Source organism: Peromyscus leucopus, chromosome 7, assembly GCF_004664715.2.
Source record: "Peromyscus leucopus breed LL Stock chromosome 7, UCI_PerLeu_2.1, whole genome shotgun sequence".
Lineage (NCBI taxonomy): Eukaryota > Metazoa > Chordata > Mammalia > Rodentia > Cricetidae > Peromyscus > Peromyscus leucopus.
The window spans coordinates 15,137,811-15,161,650 of NC_051069.1; positions in this window are offsets into that span (position 1 = coordinate 15,137,811).

A 23,840-nucleotide genomic window follows, 5' to 3' on the forward strand; every position below is an offset into this window, starting at 1 on the left:
AGGAAACCTAGGCAAAAGACAAAGACAGATATTTGGCAAGAAGGAAAGAGTCCAAGACCGGGTTCTTCAGCCAGTTCATATTTGGAAACACTGATACCCTTGTCAGCTCTAAGAAAATGCTGGATGATCATTCATTAAACGTTCAAGAGATTATTGGGCCGAATCAGTAATTCTACTGAAAAACAAATTGTAAGAATGGACATTTAAATTTTTATTAGTATTATTTTTTTTGGGGGGGGGAGTATGCATGTTCATGGGTGTAGTAGATGTAGGTGGGGTGTGCCGTGACAAAAATGAGGTCAGGTGACAATCCAGGTGATGGTCCTCACCTTTCCATCCTGTTTGAAACAGTCTCTCCAATGCTACATAAACCGGGCTAGCTGGCCCAGGGGCTTCTGGAAGTCTCCTGTTTCAGCCTCCCGTCTCCCAGTAGGGCTGTTCTGGGGTTGCAAATGCCTACACTACTGCCTCCAGCTTTTCTGTGGGTTCTAGAGATCCAAATTCAGATAGTCAAGTTTTTGTGGAAAGCAAGTGCTTTTGCCCACTAAACTATCTCCCCATCTCAAATTTGTTTTGTTTTGTTTTGTTTTTTGAGGCAGGGTTTCTCTGTGTATCTTTGGCGCCTTTCCTGGAACTCTTTCTGTAGCCCAGGCTGGCCTCGAACTCACAGAGATCCGCCTACCTCTGCCTCCCGCGTGCTGGGATTAAAGGTGTGCACCACTACCACCCAGCTAACATTTTTATTTTTGAAATAATTTTTAATAAGTTTACAAAAATATGAGGATTTCTGAGTCACACAAGAAAGTCATTGAAACTCATCTATAACAGTTCCTGCTACAAGCACAAATGTTGGAACTGGGGAAATGAGTCAGTAATTAAGAGCAATGTCTTATGTATTATTCTTAAAGCCTTGATGTCTTCTTCATTTTTTTTGGACATTTGTTTTCATTCAGATTGGCATCCTATTTGACATTTTTTACTGTTGACTATTGTTTTCCTGCTGACATTTTTTTTTTTTTGGAGAGGATGCATTTTTTCTGCTCTTTTTAACATTCTATTATTTCTATGAATATTTTTGGGTGTGACACTTCTTTAGATATATAGATGTTGCTAGTGCTATGCCAGTGGATTAACACTTGGTTTGTCAAGATCCATGGGACGAACTATGGATGTCCCTGGATGGTCTTAGAAAGTTTGACCTCAATCTTATGCAAAGCGCAAGCTTGAGGTTTCACATGGTAAGGAAATAACTCTTCTTACACAGGGACCTGTTCCAGATCCTATCTTCAAAGCCAAGCAGAGAGAATTTCCCTTGTCTTCTTGTGTGCCTAATTATTTTTTTAGCAATCTGATCTTCCACTTAGCAAATATTTTAAGAGTTTCCACTTCATACTGAGTTGATCAGTTTCAATCCCTGAGAGGCCCCGGGCCCCCAAACCAAAAACTCCCAAGCCAAATGTCTAGAACCACAGATCCTTATGGGGAGATACTCATCTCTCAACTCCACTGATATTTTCAGTTCCTCTTTGATCTTTGGCATCTGAGGATTTCTTGATTCTCCTGTAATTACAGCTATGTGACTTTTAATAAATGTATTTTATATAACATTTGTAGATTTTAAAAAATTGTTATGTGTATCGGCGTTTTGTCTGCATGCATGTCTGGGCACCACATGCATGTCTGTGCACCACAAGCATGCCTAGTGCCCTTGGAGGGCAGAAGAGGATGTCAGATCTCTCGGGTTGGAGTTACATAGGTTGTAAGCTACCATATGGGTGCTGGGAATAAACCTGGGTCTCCTGGAAGACCAGCCAGTGCTTTTAACTGCTGAGCCATCTCTCCAGCCTGAATTTCTGTACCTTTATTTTTTTTTAATATTTATTTTTTAAATTTTATCGGTATGGACTTATGCATATATCTGTATGCCACATGTGTGTAGTGCTGGAAGAGACCAAAAGAGAGCACTGATCCTATGGAACTTGAGTTAGAGATGATTGTTAGTTGCTATGTGGGTGCTGGGAGTTGAACCTGAGGCCCAGGAAAAGCCAGTACTCTTAACCGCTGAGCCATCTCTCCAGCCCCCAATCCTTAGACCTTTAAAGTAGGTCTTGATGTCTGGTAACACAAATTCTTCAACTTTCTTTTGTTCTAAATTGGGCATGGCTATTTCTTACCAACAGATGACAATTGTTACTTTTTTTATGCTCCTAAAATATCTGTGAACTATATTTTTGAACTAACTGTGCATGAGCAATATATCCAACTAAATATATGCAGTCAACAAAATTTATACTGCACATTTGTTTAGTAATCTACATATTTCACTTAACTTGAATATTTTCACACATGCTAAAATTGTCTTTTGAAAAAGTGATATTTTTACTATTTCCAAGTTATTTCAAGTTGATAGTAAAGTTGCAAAAATTATACAAAATGGGGGCTTCAGAGGTGGCTCAGTGGTTAAGAGCACTTGCTGTTCTTGCTGAGGACTAGAGTTCAGTTCCTAGCACCCATATGGTGGCTTATAACCATCCAAACTCAGTTCCAAAGGATCTGACTCTTCTGACCTCTGCAGGTACAAGTCCCACAGGATATACATTCATGTAAGCAAACACTCATACACATAAAAATAAAATATTTCAAAAATTATACAAAATAACTCATTCCTACCCTTTACCTAAAGCCCTAATTGTTAACATTTTTCGTTTACCTTATCCTTTTTTAATATATGTTAGGCAAATGCTCTACCACTAAACCACATTCCTGGCCTCCCATGTGTGTGTGTGTGTGTGTGTGTGTGTGTGTGTGTGTGTGTGTGTAGAATTTAAATGATCAGTTTATGTTATGCATATTTTACCATGTTTTTAAATGACATAAAGAAACGCTTGAAAGTTTGAGTGATGCCACTTATCAGTCATTGAACTAGAACTCTGCGGATTCTTCTTTGGTTGGGTTCTAGCCTAAAACTAAACAGTGAGATTTCAGAAATTTTTATAAAATGCCAAAAATATGTCTTGCAGTGTATGTGGGTCTCTTTTTTCTGGAGCTGGAAATGAAATGGGCAAAGATGTAATGAGTGCCTTTTGGCTGGAATTTTATTGCCAAAATGTTCAGGTGCCTGTCTGTTCTATGCAAAGGCATTGTTTGGGGAACTATTAAAAAAAGAATGAAAGAAAGAGGGAAAAAAGGAGAAATATAGAAATTAAGTATATACTAGAAGTTTCATGGCCCTGAAAAGGACATATACACACATAAGCTTATGAATGAATAATTTTAATATGAGAAAAATAATGGATTATACCCCCAGAACTACAAAATATGGAACATGCCCTATTCTGTGCCCCTCAAGTGCTCTCTGCTAATTATTGGGTGATTTTATTGTATTGTCTTAATATTCCCTTTTCCTCTGCATTGTGGTGGATTGCGTTGATGGCCAAATTATTACCCTCCTTTTATTCATTCCCTTTACCATATGACATAGCATGACCCTCCCACCATGAGTGAAGTATTCTGCCCCACACCTTAATCCCTGCTTCTATCATGTGACTTGCTTTGGCCAATGCTTTGTTGGCAGATATGACAGAAGCAAAGTTTTGAAATGGACTTGCACATTGGAAGGTGCCCATTTGCATCTCGGCTATCACCATGAGAACACGATAGACACATGATGCAAACCTAAGTCTCCTGATTTGCCCCAGCTAAGGGACAGGTGAATTAGCTGCTTCCATACTTCATATACCTATATGAGGAGGACCAGCCAAGAAAAGTGCACAGATTATAATTATACAATTTTAGTAGTTCTCACAAAGTGAGCACATTCATATAATCACTGCCCAGATAAAGCCAGATGAGAACCTTACTACCTGAGAGGCTCTTCCCATCATTATTCATGCCTCCACCAAAGGCAAACATTAGCCATGACGTTGAACACTGTAATTTATTTTGTTCATTCTATTTATTTATTTATTTATTTATTTATTTTATTTATTTATTTATTTTGGTTTTTTGAGGCAGGGTTTCTCCGTGAGACAGTCCTGGTCACTCTGTAAACCAGGCCGAACTCACAGAGATCCACCTGCCTCTGCCTTCCAAGTGCTGGGATTAAAGGGGTGTGTCACCACTGCCCGGCAGGGCACCAGATCTCATTACAGATGGCTGTGAGTCACCATGTGGTTGCTGGGAATTGAACTCAGGACCTCTGGAAGAGCAGCTAGTGCTCTTAACCTCTGAGCCATCTTTCCAGCCCCTGTTCATTCTTAAATGTGTTCTAACATACTGTATACACAGACTTTTATGTCTGGCTTTCATTCAACATTTTTTTAATTGTGGTACTAGAGATCAAATGTAGGGTCTTACACTTGCTAGCAAGCATTCTGCCACACTGCCCTCATTTAGCACAACATCAATGAGATGTTCCCAGGTTGCTGTGAATGGTAACACCTTCTGCATTTTCATGCTTTGTAGTATACAGTTTAGTATACTTTTGTGTATGAGTATTCTCGTGTTGGTACACATTTGGATTATTTCCCACTTAAAGCTACTCTGCATAGTGAAAACTCTCATTTATGTGTTTTGGTGAGCATACTTATGCATTACTGCTGTATGCTCTAGAACGATGCTGTTTTGTTTTCTTCTGTTCTGTTAAACTGACACAAGCTCAAGTCATCTGGGAAGAGGGAACCTCAGCTGAGGAATTGTCTCAACCAGATTGGTCTGTAGGCAAGTCTGCAGAGGCATTGTCTTGATTTCATGTTTAACGTGGGAGGGCCCAGCCCACTGTTGGCGTTCCACCACTGGGCAGGTGGTCCTGGTTTGTGTAAGAAAGGTAGCTGAGCAAGCTGTAGGGAGCAAACATGTAAGTAGTGTAAGCCTCTGTTTCAGTTCTGCCTTAACTGCCCTGACTTCCATTCATGATGGACTGTGATAGGAATGTGTCAGCCAAATAAAATTCCTTCCCAAGTTGCTTTTGGTCATGGTCTTTATCACAACACTAGAAACCAAACTAAGACAAATACTTTGGAAATTAATTGTTGGGCTATTGAATAAAGGCATTGGCCAACCTTAATACATACTGCCGAACAGACTTTCCAAGTTATTATGCCAATTTGCACTCCCACCAGAATTGCATGAGGTTCCTATTTTCTCTAGAGCTCGCCAACACTTGGTATTACTAAACTTTTTTTTTTGGTTTGGCTTTTTAACAGGGTGTTGCTATGTAGCCCAAAGCTGGTCTGAAACTCACCATGGACCCCCAGCTGGCATCTAAGTAGCAATTCTGCCTCAGCTTCCTAAAATGCTGTGATTACAGACATGTGCCACCATGCCCAGCTGACTTCTAAATTTTAGAGATCCCAAAATGTATGAAATAGTATTTTGTTTTGGTTTTCATTTATATATCCATTATGATTAATCAGCATAAGTAAGATTTCTTACAAACATACAAGCACTTGGGTGTGCTTTTTTGTAGATGAAACATCTGTTCTTGTAAGATTTAAGTCTGTTCATCTAAGATCAGAAGGGCAGCCAGGCAGATCATGAGGCTGACAGCAAGAGATGCTGAATCTAAAACAGACTGTTGTATCAGCTCAGACCCGGCCTAATCAATATCAGGAATAAATGCAGCTTGCAGTGCTATTCTGGTATATAATACTGAGGCCTCAAACTAATACCCAAGAACTGGGTGATGGGTGGTATACACGGCAATGTGTTTGCTCACAGATTCAAAAGTTATAAGGTACTGTGAAAACACCAGGGGGTTGGGGATTTAGCTCAGTGGTAGAGCACTTGCCTAGCAAGTGCAAGGCCCTGGGTTCGGTCCTCAGCTCTGAAAAAAAAAAAAAAAGAAAAAAAGAAAACACCAGGACTTCTGCACTCCTCAAACACACAAGCTCAGAAAAGAGCTTCTGCAGATGCCACGAGTCAGAAATTCACGTAAACGAAGGAATGCTGATGGATTAATTTTCAGCATAAACCAGAGCTGCTAAGCATTCCAGTTTCTGATTAAAACATTTCTACCTACAAGAAAGACAGCTTAGAAAAGCAATGTACTCAGTGGGTTTCAGAGAACTAGATTCAGAGCACCAGCACAGAAGAGACCTGAATAGAAGCATGCTTCTACCTAACAATACACATGGATCAATCACAGGATGTGAACAGGATATGACCTTGGACCAGGGCTTTCTCTCTCTCAGCAGAGCTCAGATGACCATTGACAATGTCACCTCACAGTCAGTTCTATTTTCAGTGTTTCCAGCCCTGAATGTAAACGGCACCATCCATAGGCCAGGGGGTGGGGCTAATGGACTAGGAAGGGGAAATGGAGAAAGCCAAGAGCACTGGCATGCCCTCTCTCTGACTGGCATTTGGGGCACCCTAGAAACATTTGTTGGTTGTCTTTTTCTCATCCCGCTCCCTATCTCACTACAGAGGCCCCTGGTCTCTTTTCAACAAACTGTGCTTTCTCTGAGGGCATCAAAGTGACTCCTGGGATGGTTTGTGTGTGGACCTCACCACACAGGTGAAGCCTGCACCACATGAGACCCTATCTTAAAACAACAAAAATTATATAATCTGTATATAATGAGGTGAAGTGATATGAATAATGTGAGCATTGTGATGTGGCATTGAGCTATTATACAAGGGCTAGCTGAACACAAGCATTGAGGTAACGGGATAGTTTATCTAATAATTCAGATGGCAGGGTGGAGAGATGGCTCAGAGGTTAAGAGCACTGGCTGCTCTTCCAGAGGTCCTGAGTTCAATTCCCAGCAACCGCATGGTGGCTCACAACCATCTGTAATGAGATCTGGTGCCCTCTTCTGGCCTGCAGGCATATATGCAGGCAGAACACTGTATACATAATAAATAAATAAATCTTTAAGAAAAATAATAATTCAGATGGCCACTAAGTGACTGATAGGTTGGTAGCATGTACAGTGTGGATGTTCTGGTTAAAAGATGACCCACACCCAGGACAGGACAGAGCAGGACAGTGTCAGATCTCTTCTTTCTACTCAGAATAGTGTGGCATTTAGAACTTAGGAACTGCTTGTTGCTGAAATTTCCCAGGTAATGGTTGTGAGCAAAGACAAGTGTGGGAAACTGAAACTGTGGGAAACAACACACGGCGAAGGCAACTGTGTTTTCCCCCATGGTTTCTTTAAAATGCTCATAGTTTTAGTCTTTTTGCTGACCATTGAAATCTGAGCCATACTCATAGCAAGTGTGTTCTAACAATGACCCACACGACTTAAAATAACGAGGGGGTTTTCTTCACTCTCAGGAACATTTTAAGAAGTTTTGAAGGTTTAAGAGATTTTCTTGTGAATCTGTGTGTCCTTGGGACTTTTTGAGGGATAGTTATTTTAGCCTTTTAGGTTTACTGTGGTCAATGTTGGCAAATAGTGTTTTTTCCTAGGAAATTATTTATTGTTTTCTGATATGCTTCTCTATACTTAAGAAAAGTAGTATACTAATTTTTATTTACTTCTTCTACAATTTCATACATATATAATTTATTTGCTCATGTTACCTTCATTATCATCTCTTACCACCCTCTTCATCAAACCATTCTTTTTCCCAAGTCTCCTTCCTACTTCTGTGTGCCTGTGTGCGTGCGTGTGTGTGCATGTGTGTGTGTGGTGTGTGTGTGTATGTCTCTCTGTGTGTGTGTATGTCTCTCTGTGTGTGAGTATGTCTGTATGTGTGTGTATGTATGTCTGTGTATGTGTGTGATGTGTATGTGGTGTGTATATGTCTGTGTGTGTGTCTGTATGTGTGATGTGTGTCTGTATGTGTGATGTGTGTGTGTGTGTGTGTGTGTGTGTGTGTGTGTATGTCTCTGTCTGTGTGAGTGTGTCTGTATGTGTGATGTGTGTGTGTGTGTGTGTGTGCGTGTGTGTGTGTGTGTGTGTGTGTGTTACTAGCCATAGAACCTGGACCTTGACCATGCTAGGTAAGTGGTCTACCCTTGAGCTACACACCCAAACCTGCCATAGTCACTTTCATCTGCACATCTGGTTGGGGTATAAGGCAGTGGGTGCTGAGACAGAGCAGGGACACTTTTTCTTTCCTGGACCATACAACTTGACACTTGCTTACTTGATCTTGATTTAATTTGGTAAGTTGTATATAGCAATAAATTTATCCATTTCTTTTAGGTTGTCCAGTTTGGTGGAGTACAGAGTTTTAAAGTATGTCCTTATGATTCTCTGAATTGCCTTAGTGTCTTCCTCATACCCTTTTTATTCCTAATTTTATTAATTTGGATCATCTCTCTACATCTTTTAGTTAATTTGGCTAAGGGTTTGTCAGTCTTGTTGATTTTGCCAGAGAACTAACTCTTTGTTTCATTCATTCTTTGTGTTGTCTTATTATTGTTGTTTGTATCGTTTATTGATTTCAGCACTGAGTTTGATTATTTCTTTCCATCTACTCTTTTTGGATATTATTTCTTCTTGTTGTTCTAGAGCTTTCAGGTGTATCACTAAGTTACTAATATGAGATCTATCCAATTTTTGTTTGTTTGTTTGTTTGTTTGTTTTGTTGAGACAGGGTTTCTCTGTTTTGCTTTGGAGTCTGTCCTGGAACTCGCTCTATAGACAGGCTGGCCTTGAACTCACAGAGATCTGCCTGCTATCCAGTTTTTTTAGTACTGTGTGTATGCCCCATATATTTGGGTATGTTGTATTTGCATTTTCACTCAGTTCTTTTTTATTTTTCATCTGAGACAGGATTTCTCTGTGTATCCTTGGCCATCCTGGAACTCTCTCTGTAGATCAGGCTGGCCTTTAACTCAGAGATCTGCCTGCCTCTGTCTTCTGAGGGCTGGGCCTACAGGTATGCGCTATCACCATCCAGCTTCATTAAATTCTTAAAGGTTTTTAATTTCCTTCTTGATTTATGATTTTGACCCCACTTTTCATTCAGTAGTGAGTTGTTCACTTTTAATGAGTTTGTATACTTTCTATTGTTGATGATGATATCCAACTTTTAATCCATGGTAATCAGATGAGAGGCAGGGTGTTAATTTCAATTTTCTTATATCTTTTTTTTTCTTTTAGGTTTTGGTTTCTCAAAGTAGAGTTTCTCTGTGTAACCCTGGCTGTCATGGAACTCACTCTGTAGACCAGGCTGGCCTTGAATCCACAGAGATCCCATCTGCCTCCTGAGTGCTGGGATTAAAGGCGTGCACCACCACCACCTGGTCAATCTTCTTATATATGTTGAGATTTGCTTTGTGTCCTAGTATGTGATCAGTTTTGGGGAAAGTTGAGGTGCTGATAAGAAAATACATTCTTTTGTGTTTAGATAGAATTTGATTTATAATGTTTTTAATTCTAGCATTTCTGTTTCGTTTTGTCTGTATGACGTGAATATTGGTGAGAGTTGGGTATTGAAATCGCCCACTATCAATGGGTAAGGGTCAATATGTGAATCTAGCTGTAGTAGTACTTCTTTTATAAACTTGGGTGCCCTTGGTTTGGTGCATAAATGTTTAGAATTATACTGTCCTCTTGGTAATTTTTCCTTTAATGAGTGTGTAGTGTCCTTCCCTATCTCTTCTTATTAGTTTTGGTTTGAAGTCTATTTTGCCAGATATTAAAATGACTATACCTTTTTGCTTCTTGGGTCCATTTTCTTGGAATGCCTTTTTCCATCCTTTTACCCTGAGGTGATGTGTATCCTTGATGGTGAGGTCTGTTTCTTAGATGCAGCAGAAAGATGGATCTTATTTTCTAATTCAATATACTAGTCTTTTTATTGAGGAATTGAGACCATTGATATTGAGTTGTCAGTGAACAGCGTTTATTCATTCCTGTTATTTTGTTGTTATGTTGTGCATTCTCCACCCCCACCCCTTTTGATTTACTATTCTAGAATTATTATTCCTTGTGTCTTCTTGGGTGTGGTTAACCTCGCCAGACTGAAGTTTTTCTTATAGTGCCTTCTGTAGAGCTGGATTAGTAGACAGAATTTGCTTAAATTTGGTTTTATCATGGAATGTTTTTTTTTCTCCATCTATTGTGATTGATGGTTTTTGTTAGGTGTAGTAGTCTAGGCTGGTATCTGTGGTCTCTCAGAGTTTGGAAAACATCCATCCCAGCTTTCAGAATCTCCATTGAGGAGTCAGGTGTTAGTCTAATGGGCCTGCCTTTGTATGTTACTTGGTGTTTTTCTCTTGTAACTTTTAATATACTTTTTTCGAACACTTAGTGTTTGGATTATTATGTGTCATGGAGAATTTCTTTTCTAGTTCTATCTATTTGGTGTTCTATATGCTTCATGCACCTTTACAGACATCTCCTTCTTTAGATTGGGGAAATTTTCTTCTATGATTTTGTTAAAAATATTTTTTGCAGTGGAGTCATTAGGTAAATCAACTACTCCCGGGCAGGCCTCAAATTGCTATATTGGGCTTTTGTTTTATTGTTTGTTTGTTTTGTGTAGATGTAATTCTGAACAGTTTTATAATAAGAAACACAGAGCCAAGTGCAGAGTTAAAAGCCCCAGAGGTCAGAGAGCAGTAGCTAAGAGCTGAGACCAGGACTGCCTTCTTATCACCCGCTGCCGCTGCCATCCTTCCCCTGAGAAAGAGACCTACTTCCTGTGTGTCTGTCTTTTTATTGACTTTCTCTTCTGCCTTCTCATTGGTTGTAAACCCAACCACATGATCTCCTCATCACTGTCTGTCTATACAGACCTCCAGGTCTCTATGGTTGGTAGTTGGATTAAAGGCATGTGTCACCATACTGGTGGTATCCTTGAACACACAGAGATCTGCCTGTCATTTGATCGGGATTAAGGGCATGTGCTACCACAGTCAGACTTCTGCTTAATGGCTTGTTATTAGCTCTGACCCCCAGATAATTTTATTTAATAATATACAAATAAAATCACATTTCAGCACAAATAAAATATCACCATAGTTTTGAGAAAAAACAACTTAAAATTGGGTGAATAGGGAGAAGGAGAGGATCTCAAAGGACTTTGAGTGAGAGGAAGAATGTGATTAAAATGTATTTAAATTCAAATTTTTCATTATTTCATTCAACTGTGTTTTCACAGACTTTAAGAGATTTATTTATATCCTGTTTAAGATACTTGAACATATTTATAATTGCTATTTTGAGGTCCTTGTCTTGTGCTTCAGCTATATTACATTTCTTGGGGCCCACTACAACAGGGTTACAAGCTTCTGGAAGAGGCATATTGTCTTGGCTGTTCATGTTTATGTTTTTGCAGTGGGATCTGGCATCGGAATTATGTTTGAGTTGCTTCTTGGTGTTGATATCTGGGCTTGGCTTTGTTGGGTGGGTGTTTTGTTCTTTGGTTGCTGTTGCCCTCTCTGGTTCCTTGGCAATTGTGATGGCCGTGGGGCCCTGATACAGAGGCTCCTGCAGGTCCTTGGGTAACAGAAAGGAATGGAGATGGGTTAGAAGGAAAGGCGGAGCGGAGCCTCTGGAAAGAGCTAGGGGTGAAAAGGTCTATAACAAAAGTCCCCAGAAAGTGGAGGTAGGGTGGAGGCAGGGCTCCTACTACAGGACTGAGGGTGTCTGGACTGATAACAGTGGAGGGCAGGAAGGATAGTGATAACTGCCTACCTGAGTCCCAGCCCAGTGTGGTCACTGGGGGTCCCTGGTAAAAAGTATTTCTGAGGAACAGTAGGACAAAGGAAGGGAGAATGGCTGGAAGAGAAGGCTGAGAGGGTCGTGGAGAAGAGCTAAGCTGGCTCTGTACCGAGGCAGAGTCCCCAGACAAGACTTCTCCAGCTGCTTCTCCAGCCTTTTATTTCTTTTGACAACTGCTTCTACAGAAGCTCATAGATGCCAATAAGCTATGATTTCATTATTTCTATTTCATGAGGTTCTGCAATGTTGGTTTTTATTACTTCTGAATCAAGAATTGTTTGATAAAGTTTCTGAAATTTCTAGGTAGAAGGGTCTTTTGCTGTTAATTATAATTCATACTTTTATTAAATTGTCTTCACAGAGTGTTTACACTGGTAGCTATTTTTAAGGTGGTTGAAGTCCTAATATGTCATAAGTGTTCACAGATGCTCCCCTCTGTCGCCCAGCAGACAGGGCTGTGCATCAATCGCCAGGTCTCAGTCTTCACTATTTCCCCTCCCGGGCTGGCATCCCCTCCTTATGGGACAGTGGAGCAGAGGCTCTGCCGTCTGATCAACTCAGCCCCAGCTGCTCCCCACACTCTCACTCTTCCCATTGCATTGGGCTGTAGCTTTAGGGCTAGCTCTTCAGGGTTCAGATCTTTATCTCCCATTTACATGTAAATTGAAGTTTGAGGTTTTCTCTGTCTCTTGAATGATATTGTAGGTGAAGGCTGGGGTTATTTAATTGATTCCATTGCTGGTCTGTGTAGTTTTTGAGGACTGTGGAGGGATTTAGAAAGCTTCCATTATTCTACAGGAATCAGGAAGCTGTGTACTTTCTTTTTATCATATCTTTTTGTTGTTATTTTTTCTTATTTTCTGCTCTTCACTGATTTAATTGTGGTCTCTTTTTGGCCTGTACTTTTCTATGGATGTTGGAGCCTAGCTCTGTCCTCTTAGTAGTAACCCTTAGAAATATAGTGTGCATGTGTTAATCTGTGCCACTGCCTTCCTCCCAAACAATATAAAGACCTTGGTATGTGTAGGTGCCAGTCATCTTCCAGCCACAGGACTATTCTTTCAAGATGCACCACATGCCAAGTTAATAGCAGAGTGAACAAAGAAAAGGAGGAATTGGGAACCCTTCTTCTAATGCTTTGTTCTTTAGTGGGATAGATATACGAGATACAAATTTCAAATGTGGTAAATTGCTTAGTATAACGTATTAAGGAACAAAAATAAAGAATGGTAAGTGCTATCAGTTACTTCTCTGCTGCTGTGACCTGGCAGAAAATAAGTTAAGGGAGGAAAGGTTTACTTTATAGTTTATGTTTGGAGACAAGGTCTTACTATGTAGCCCTAGCTAGCCTGGGACACTCTGTGTAAACCAGGCAGGCCTCAAACTCACAAAGATGCACCTGCCTCTGCCTCCCTAGTGCTGGGATCAAAGATGTGCTCCAACCATGCCCAGCTTCAAAAGCTTTCTTTCTGCTCCTAGTTTCAAAAAGTTGCTGTCTGTCTTAGCAGGGAAGGCCACAGTGAGCCAAGTGTGTGGCTAAAGGCAGACTGGGAAGCAGAAGAAGCCAGTCTGGAACCAGCATGGGTATGGTATACCTTTAAAGGCCCACTGCTACGTTCACTGTTCTCACTCTGCCTCCTAAAGGCTCAACGGCTTCAAAAATAGCAGCAGCACAAACGGAGACCAAGAGTTCGAAACGCAAGTCTGTGTATGACATTTCACATTCAAACCATGTATTAGTCAGGGTTTTCCAGCGGAAAAGAACTTACAGAATGAAAATATGAATACACACACACACATATATATATATGGGATTTATTAGAATGGTTTACAGACTGTGGTCCAGCTAGTCCAACAATGGCTGACCACCAATGGAAGGACAAGAGTCCAATAGTTGTTCAGTTCACGAGGCTGGATGTCTCTGCTGGTCTTCAGTATATGCCAGAATTCCAAAGAAGTAGGCTCTAATGCCAGTGAAGGAATGGACTTACCAGTGAGAGCAAGAATAAGCGACAAAGAGCAAAATTCCTTCTTCCATGTCCTTTAATATAGGCTGCCAGCAGGTGTGGCCCAGTTAAAGGTGGATCTTCCCACCTCAAAATATCTGTATTAAAAGTGGGTCTTTCTACTTTAAATGATTTAATTAAGAAAAAAATCCCTTGGGGTTGGGGATTTAGCTCAGTGGTAGAGTGCTTGCCTAGCAAGCACAAGGCCCTGGGTTCAGTCCTCAGCTGGGGGGGGGGGGAGAAAGAAAAAAGAAAAAAATCCCTCACAGATAAACCCAACCACTTGGTTTTTAGTTATTTCCAGATGTAGTCACTTGACAACCAAGAACAGCCATCACAAACCATACAAGTAGGAGAATGAAATGTGTGGTGTGTTAGCTGGGTGTACTGGTGCACACGTTTCATCCCAGCACTTGGCAGCCAGAGGTAGGTGGGACTCTGTGAGTTCAAAGCCACTTGGTCTACACTGAGAGTGTCTGAACAGCCAAAGCTACATAGAGAAACCCTGTCTAAAGGGAGGAAGGAAGGAGGGAGGGAGGGAGGGAGGGAGGGAGGAGGGAGGGAGGGAGGGAGGGAGGGAGGGAAGGAAGGAAGGAGGTGTGGGAGACATGAAAGGCCACACTAGTAAGATGAATTTTGGAGCAGGGAGTTGGTGTACACTTTTAATCTCAGCACTTAGTAGGTGGGGGCGGGGGCAGGAGTTCAAGGCCAGCCTGGAATATTAAGAGAGTTTGAGAACAACCTGAGCTCTACAGTGAGCTTGGGGCCAGCCTGGGCTATACAGTGAGCTTGAGGCCAGCCTGGGTTATACAGTGAGTTTGAGGCCAGCCTGGGCTATATGAGGCCCTGTCTCAAAAGCAAAACGGAAGGAAGAACAAAAAAGAAAAGATTTAGAATTAAGGCCTAAAGGCAGTGAAAGCCTTGGTTATGCTGCTATCTTGAGGAAGTGCATTCTAAGCAAAGAGCTTTGCAGTGTGTTTAGCGACCTGGGACCCTGCCTGTGGGCTACCATGAAAGGATGAGAACAGCGTGACAAATATAAAGCCATTGAGCTAACAGGGAAACCACACAGAGCCTTGTTTTCCATAGTCAATGTTGGGCTTTTCTTATCTTTTTTCTGTACTCAGTGCTAGACACAGAGCCCAGGGAACCATGGTAGGGTAAGAGGCTAGTGCTGTACAAGCTGCTTCCTGTTTCTAAGAATTTGGCTTACAGCCGGGCGGTGGTGGCACACGCCTTTAATCCCAGCACTCGGGAGGCAGAGGCAAGCAGATCTTTGTGAGTTCAAGGCCAGCCTGGTCTACAGAGCAAGATCCAGGAAAGGTTCAAAGCTACACAGAGAAACCCTGTCTGGAAAAAATAAAAAACAAAAAAGAAGAAGAAGAAAAAGAATTTGGCTTGTTTCATTCTTTCCCTTTTTCCTTTGTTGTTGTTGTCCAGTTGTGTGATTGGTTTTTGAGATAAAGTCTCAGTACATAGCTCTGGCAAGCCTGGAACTCACTCTGTAGACCAGGCTGGCCTCAAACTCACAGAAATCCACCTGCCTCTGCCTCTGAAGTGCTGGGATTAAAGTAAAGGCATGTGCCACCATGCAAGCACATGTGTTGTTTTAAATTTAAAGTTATATTCCTGGCTCACATTGTTGTTTTATTGAAGTGCTGCTGTAAACTGTTTTGAACAAATTTAATTTTTTTTTTCCTTTCAGCACTGGAAGTTGAAAAGTCAGCATTCCTGTAGGAAATAATGGCGCGGGGGGGGGGCGGGGGGTGGTCCCTGGCGTGCTCCAGAAACCTGCTTTCTCAGACTACAGAAATACACCACAGCTGAGGCAGCTAAGCCTATAGAAGTAAAGATTGGTGGACAGACAGAGAGGTCTGCAAATCGAAGGAAGGTGGTGACATTGGATGATTACTGATGGACTCTTCGAGGCTGCCACACCATGGTCCCACAGAATCTAAGAGCAAAGGGGAAGGGGGCTCTTTCCTGTGGAGGGGAGAATCGAGCCTGTCCTTCCAATGGAGGGAAGAGCCGGCCGTCACTGCTCAGCCCAGACAGGACCTACAGTGCCCTCCTGTGGGCTTTGACAACATAGAGCAAGGCCAGTTAGAGCCCTGTTTATCACCTCTCACTACCCGCTGCCAAGGCTCTGTGCCCACTTCTCCTCCCCTTCCCACGAAAGAAAGGGAGGGAGCAAGGGAGGACGACGTTTCCGCTCCTGTCTGCCAGTACTGCCCTTTTAACCTCATGGGATAGTGTTGCTCTTATGCCTAAATACTAAGGATGGAGTAACTTCTCTTAGCCAAAATCCTCACAGTAGATTGACACCATGGTTCTTTCCATGTACCCTCTCTTCTTCCTCCAGCTACCTTCCAGTTTCTACCTCTAACCCTTTTACCCCTTCACTTTCCCCTTAAGGGGGTGGGGGGGAGGCCCCGCTGGTCAGAGCTTACAATCTACCATAACTTAGCAACTCTCCCCCGGCTCAGCAAAATATGGAAGACTCCCTCCCCTGCCCCATCGGGGGCTTCCTACTCTACCTAACCTTATCTGGAGGATGTCTCTAGGCCCAGATGCCTGACTTATCTCAAGGATAACCCTTGACACAGTTCCCTGCTATTTTCATAGGGCCACGCTGCCGCTAATCAAGCTATATGATAGGAGCGTGTCACCTAATACAAATGAGGGTTTGCCCCAGCTGCCACCCAATCCTATACATCCTCTATACACTGGAACAAAGTTGATCTGTCTCACTGAAGCTGTCTCCCAGAAGGCTATTTCTGCTGCCTTCACAGGCCGTCCAAAGTTCTCTGTTGTTGCTTCTGCCCCTTTGTCCTCGTGGACTGGTGGCCGATGCCAGAAGAAAGGGGACCCTTGCCTACAGTCGTGGTACCCCCAGTGGGCCAGTCCGTGGCAGACCCTGGGGATGGAGAAGGGCAATCCTTTCTATTTGTTGTGTGCACATGGTATGGGGGACTGTGGTGTGTGTGTGTGTGTGTGTGTGTGTGTGTTATATGGAAGCAGAGGAGGACATCAGGTGTTCTGCTATATTTCTTTCTTCTTGTTCACTTGAGACAGGCTGACCAGCAAACTCCAGTGATCCTCCTGTCTCTGCTCACCCCACCCTAATCCCCCCGACACACAGGTGCCGTGGTTTGTGCCTACTTGGCCACACCCAGCTTTATTTAGTTATTTATGCCCGTGTGCTAAGGACTTGAGTTCAGGCCCACAAGTTTGTACAGCAGACACTCTTATCAGAGAGCCATCTCCCCAACCCACTCTTGTCTGCTCGAGACAGCGAACCGAGTAGGCTCCAGTCTCTGCATGTGCTGTTTCCTGCCTGGGACGCCTGGACTACTCCATTAGTCCCTCCACTGCTGTGCTCAGATACAACCACATCACCTTCTCACCACAGTAAACAACATAGTAAACAACAACCATTCCCAGCACACCACAGCCCCTCAACTAAATTCTTTGTATGTTCTGGTGTTTTACATCTGACATTCTCTGAATTTATCTACTTGGTATATACAGCCATCCCTCAGTATCCAAAGGAGACTGGCTTCCAGACTCCTCTCCAGAATAACCTCATATTCATCAATATAATGTTCGTATATATTCTATATACATCTTCCCCTTTATAGTTACTTAAAATACCTGACACAGCATAAAGGTTGTGTGAGTAGTTCTTATACTATATCCTTTAGGGAGTAATGAAAAAATTTTCAGGAAAGATGCATTTTTTTTGTGGATATTTGTGATCTGTGATTGATTGGTTGAATCTTCAGATATGGAACGTGTGTGTGTGTGTGTGTGTGTGTGTGTGTGTGTGTGTGTGTGTGTTGTGTACATAGATATTTGCATGTGTATTTGCTTATTATTTGTCTCTCCAAGAGGCTAAGCTTCAGCATATATAATGTGTGGTGTTTTTTTAATTTACCTTTTTAGTTTGTGTGTGTTTGTGTGTGTGTGTGTGTGTGTGTGTGTGTGTGTGTGTGTGCATGGTATGTGTGTGCAGGCATGCACATGCCATGGTGTGAATGTGGAGGTCAGAGGACAAGTCTATGGAGTCAGTTGTCTCTCTCTCTTTTTCATCAGTTCTAGGGATTGAGCTCATGTCAGATTTGCACAACCAATGCTTTTACCTACCGAGGCATGTCACCAGCCTTTATTTTACATAGTTATCCATCACTGATCTCCCCTACACTAGAATGTAAACATCAAAAAAGGAGCTTTATATGTTTTGTTCACAGTTATATCCCCTAGCGTCTAGATCAATGTCTGATGTGCAGTAGGTATCCAAAATGTTATGATGGAGCTGGAGTCACAGACAGCTGAGAGCAGTCTGGTGTGGGTGCTGGAAACAAAATTCCAGTCCTCTGCAAGAGCAGTACTCAATCCATCTCTCCAGTCTTAATTTAAATGATAATTCTAATCCCAACGAATTTTCCGTTGTTATTTTGAAACATGGTCTCATGTAGCCCAGACTAGTCTCAAACTCAGTATGTAGCCGAAGATGGCCTTCGACTCCTGTTCCTCCTATTTTCATCTCCTAAATGCTAGGATACAGGCATATAGCATCATAGACCTAGTGCACGTGCGTGCGTGCGTGTGTATACAGAGCCTCATTATGTAGCTCACCTTGGCTGTCCTGGAACTGCCCAAGTTGACCTTGAATTTATGGCAATCCTCTTGCCTTGGCTTCCCAAATGATGGGATTACAGATGTGAGCCACAGTTTCTAGTTCAAATTTCTTTATAATTAGATGAAATTATCTTGAATTTCTTTTGTTTGGAATTTCACTTTTAAGACACTGACAAATATAAGAAGTGTATTAGTAACCAGATTTAAAAAGACGTTATAAATCTACCATAATGACACCAATGATATATTAATAGGAGTAGACAGTCAGCCAGTGGAACAGAATATAACATGTGAGGACTGCTGAATTGGCTCAGTTGGTAATGCTTGCCCTAGGTCCAGTCCTCCCCACCCAGGCATGGTGGTGCCATGTCAGCCTCAGCTACACAGATAATGTGAGACCAGCTTAGTCTACATAAAACTCTGTCTCAAAAAAAAAAAAAATAACATGGACAATGAAAAATGGAATTCAGTGAGAAGAATGATTATACAAAAAAAAAAAACAGTATAATTTACCAGAAAAATATGCTCCTATTTTGTAACCATGTTCAAACATAACTTTCACACAAATTAAATGCTGAAAGAACTGGTACTTTTAGAATGCCACCATAAGCTGAGAATATTATTCAGTTGTCCCCTAATCCTGTCAGAATGACCAAAGACCATTTTCACATGGTTATAACTTCCAGTGCACAGTCTTAATCCTCAGACTTTCGAATATCCATTTCACAACTGGGCTCAGAATGTCAAACCTAGACAAAAAAAGACGGAAAGAGAGAGGGTGGTGGTAGTCAAGACTGGGTATTGGATCCTAAGCACAAGGAGGGTTTCCACAGGGGGTGACAGCAGCAGCTACCCAACTGAAAATGCCAGAGCCCCCGAGGAAGAGGGGAGAGGGCTTTGAAGGGCTAGAAGCAGACAGTGATCAATTAAGTAAGTATGTTAATACTAGTGAGAGCCAATTTTTATAAGAAATGAAGGGACAAATGCAGTAATGGCAAGATAAACCCTGTGGCATTAGATTGAAATGGGAGATATTAGGGATGAAGCCATTGTTTTGTGTGAGATAAGGTGTGCTGGCTAGTTTTATGTCCACTTGACACAAACTAAAGTCATCTGAGAGGAGGGAAAATCAGTTGAGAACATGCCTCCATAAGATTGGGCTGTAGGGCTTTTGTGGGGATTGTTGTTGTGCTTTTGTTTTTGTTTTGTTTTGAGACAGGGTTTCTCTGTGTAGCTCTGGCTGTCCTAGAACTCATTCTGTAGACCATGCTGGTCTCAAACTCAGAGATCCACCTGCCTCTGCTTCCTAAGTGCTGGAATTAAAGTTGTGTATCACAGCTGCCCAGCTCATTTTTTTTTTTTTTGAGACAGGGTTTCTCTGTGTAGCTTTGTGCCTTTCCTGGAACTTACTTGGTAGCCCAGGCTGGCCTCGAACTCACAGAGTTCCGCCTGGCTCTGCCTCCCGAGTGCTGGGATTAAAGGTGTGCACCACCAACGCTCAGCCCAGCTCATTTTTTAAACTAGTGATGGATGAGGAGCAAGCCAGTAAGCAGCACTCCTCCATGGCCTCTGCATCAGTTCCTGCCTCCAGGTTCCTGCCCTGCTTGAGTTCCTGTGTTGACTTCCTTCAGTGATGAACAGTGATGTGCAAGTGTAAGCCAAATAAACCCTTTCCTCACCAGGTTGTTTTTGGTCATGGTGTTTAATCACAGCAATAGTCACCCTGACCAAGACATAAAACCTGTGTTAAAACCTGAGATAAAACGTGTGTGTGTGTGTGTGTGTGTGTGTGTGTGTGTGTGTGTGTGTGTTATTACAGGATATGTATCTCCTGGATAGGTCGTAAAGAGACCAGGAACAGTGATGTCCTCAAGCATGGAGCCCACTCAGCACCCACATATTAATCTGACTTCTAAGAAACCTGGATGGCACCATCTTCAATGAGCCAAGTACCCAAAGGCAGCAGCACCAGTCATGCAGACACTGACACTGTGCACCATCAGAAAGGGTGCAGTAAGACGAAGAGAAGAGTTCCTGTGATATTTCTGTCAAAGATACATAACTTGACAGGACAGGACGCTACATCAGACAAAGGCAGATCAAGGGATGATGTATGAAATAACTGGCCTGCTATCTTCAAAAGTGGTCATGAAGGTCAAGAAAAGAGTGAGAAAGTGTTCCAGACTAAAGAAGACCAAAGAGGGATGAAAACCAAAAGCAATGAATGATCCTGGGCTGGGTACTTTTTCAAGGACGTTCTTGTAACAATTATCAAACTTGAATGGGATCTGAGTTGGGCTGAAGTAAAATGTCATTGTCAATGACCTAGTTTTGATAGTTACATTATTAAATTGATTTGTGAGAATGTTGTTTGTAGGAAATACATTAATTTATCCTCATTGATGACAGGGCATCTTGCTAGTGATATATTCTTAAATATCTCAGAGCAAAATTATTTTGCACTAGTATTATAATTTTTCATAACTGTGTAAATATTTCATCATAAAAAGAAAGATGGAGGGCTGGAGAGATGGCTCAGAGGTTAAGAGCACTAACTGCTCTTCCAGAGGTCCTGAGTTCAATTCCCAGCAACCACATGGTGGCTCACAACCATCTGTAATGAGATCTGGTGCCCTCTTCTGGCCTGCAGTCATACATGCTGTGTACATAATAAATAAATAAATCTTAAAAAAAAAAAAAAAGAAAGAAAGAAAGAAAGATGGAAAAATCTTATTTTCGATACCAATCTAGGGGGAGGGGAAGAAATCTAAAGAAAAGTTGTACATATACAGTTATACCTACAGCTATGAGTATCTGTGTACACACTTCAACACAAAATAATCAGTTCTCAGGAGGAGTGATTTGATTTGCTTCCAGAAAAAAAAATGAGTTAATCTGTTTTCACCCATACCAATAATCCATACAATATAATTCCAAACACTTGTGGCAGAAGGGTCCATAAGTGAAGACCTCAAGACACATGGGTGTGTCTAAGTACCACTTAAGCTATATAGATCAATACATATTCTGGTTTCTGGAAGCTAGTACCCCATTTTAAAGAGTGTGTCGTCTCTGCTTCAGAGACGTACCTTCACCCCTCTGCCCCAACACTATGAAGCATCTTCTTTTGGAACAGTGACCTATAGCTACCTTATGTTAATAGGACTCTGTCCTCCAGGTATGACATGATCAATGCTATCTTGAAATCAAAGCAGATGCCCTATGTGGTGGCACATGCCTTTAATCTCAGCACTCAGAAGACAGAGGCAGGTAGAACTCTGTGAGTTCAAGGCCAATTTGCTCCACACAGCAAGTTCCAGGACAGCCAGGGCTATATAGTGAGACGAAGAAGAAGAAGAAGAAGAAGAAGAAGAAGAAGAAGAAGAAGAAGAAGAAGAAGAAGAAGAAGAAGAAGAAGAAGAAGAAGAAGAAGGGAGGGGAGGGGAGGGGAGGGGAGGGGAAGGGAGGGGAAGGGAGAGAGGAGAAGAGAAGAGAAGAGAAGAGGAGAAAGAAAAGAAAAAATTAGAGCGGCTGTAACTGCCAAGCAGCCTTACACAAGCCTCCACCCCCAAGGATATAAATGGTTAAAAATTGCTGGACTCAGCTGAGTGTAATGGAACACACCTTTAATACCAGTACTCAGGAGGCAGGCAGATCTCTTTAAGTTTGAGGCCAGTGTGGTCTATGGAACAAGTTCCAGGATAGCCAGAGCTACGTAGTGAGACTGTCTTCAAAAACACCAAACCAACCAAACAACAACAACAATTGCTGGACTGGTGAGGGGTGCTGCTTAGTGGTGTGAGCGCTCCTGAGTTGTCCATGCTCCTGTAAGGAAGCCCTCACACATGCTGCTATAAATAATCCCAACTAAACTCATTGGTTCATTAAGCTAGATTTTAATGGCATTGATTCTTTGGTCTGTCATTGGTAGGGGTGAATAAACATTTGTCTACATTTCCCCAGGGGAAAAAAAAATCTTGTAACTCATGGTCGTTGGTCCCTAGTTCGATAGATACACTTATGCAGGATGCCAAACACCTCCTGTGTCTTTGGGTGGTGGTGTTGGCTTCCATCTGGCATGGAAAAGGAGAATCTAAACCTGAAATTTAATTCTTTTCCTCTGAGGACGAACTTCTGATTCCAGAACAGAAGGGTCCACTGTGGTCAGTTGGAGTTCAGGTGGTCTCCTCGAGGAGTGGAATAGTCTCAGTTTTGAGTCGGTCTTTGTTTTGGAGTGCTAACATTTGGCCAGTACAGTGGCTAGACCAGCCTTGGTAAATGCTGTTGGTCCTATGTGTGGCCTCTTACTGGACAGGAATCTCTATAGGAACAGAACCAATCCAAGTAGATAAGTTATAACAGGGGATGGATGGCTTACACAACATGGCTGGGAAGTCCAACAGTGATCATCCCCTTGCTGGAGAGGCAGAGAACTTGATTTCTGCTTAGTCCATGGAAGTTGGATGTCTCAGCATCCAGCATGTCACTGAAGGTCTGGAGGATTCCTGGAGAGTCGGTCCACACAGGAATGCTGAGTCTGACAGCGGCGGGGGCAGTGGCAGCAGATCCACAGGAAGAAATGAAGGTGATACGTTGATGCTGTGTTTTAAAAATCTGTGTGTGTGTGTGTGTGTTAGTATGTGTGTTCATGTGTGGGTATGGGCATGTTCATGTCCTAATGCTCATGTGAAGGTCAGAGGACAACCTTGATTGACAGTCCACCTTGTTTGAGACAAAGTCTCTTTTATGCCGCTGTGTCAGCCAGTCTAGTCTAGCTCTCTAGTGAGCTTCTGAGTCTTCTCTTTCCACCTCCCATCTTGCCACAGGAGCACTGGGATTATAAATGTGTGCTCCTGTATGTGGCTCCACGTGGATTCTAAGGACCTGAACGCGAGTTCTCAGGCTTTCCTGGCCAACGCTTTACCTACTAAGCCGTCTTCCCAGCCCCTGCCACATCTTTTTTTTTTTTCTCCTGGATTTCTTTATACTGGGTCTTCAGTTGAAAGGTGCCACCCACTCTGAGGGCCAGGTCATCCCCATCAGTTAGTTACCCTCTCTGGAGACACCTTCAACAGGCCAGCCTGGAGCTGTGCCTCCTAGGTAATTCTATATCCCATTAAGCTGACAATCAAAATCAATTCTCACAGCCTCTGTCTGTCACTGTGGTCGATTTACCGGGGGGGGGGGGGGGGGGGTGTAAATGCCAGCATAGGGTGGCTGACAATAGAGCCTGACTGAGGTCAACTGACTTAGACCCTTTGTCTTCTTGGCTGTTACTTGGCTGTTACGATAATTAATAATCAGTGTTGTTTACAGCACTACCCTCAAAGCCAAACAGCGAGCATCCTCATGAGTTCACCTGCGCCTGATTGCAAAAGATCATTGCAGCTGTGTTTGTTGACTATTGACATTCCATCATAGAAGTGGGGGTCAAGGAGGGTCAAGTATCCAGCCACTCCTCCCAACAAGTTTTATGCACTTCTCCCCTAATTTCATAGAGTATATAGGCTGGAGAGGAATGAAGGAAGAGGGTGCCCTCTATGCAGTCATGGGGAAAAAGCCA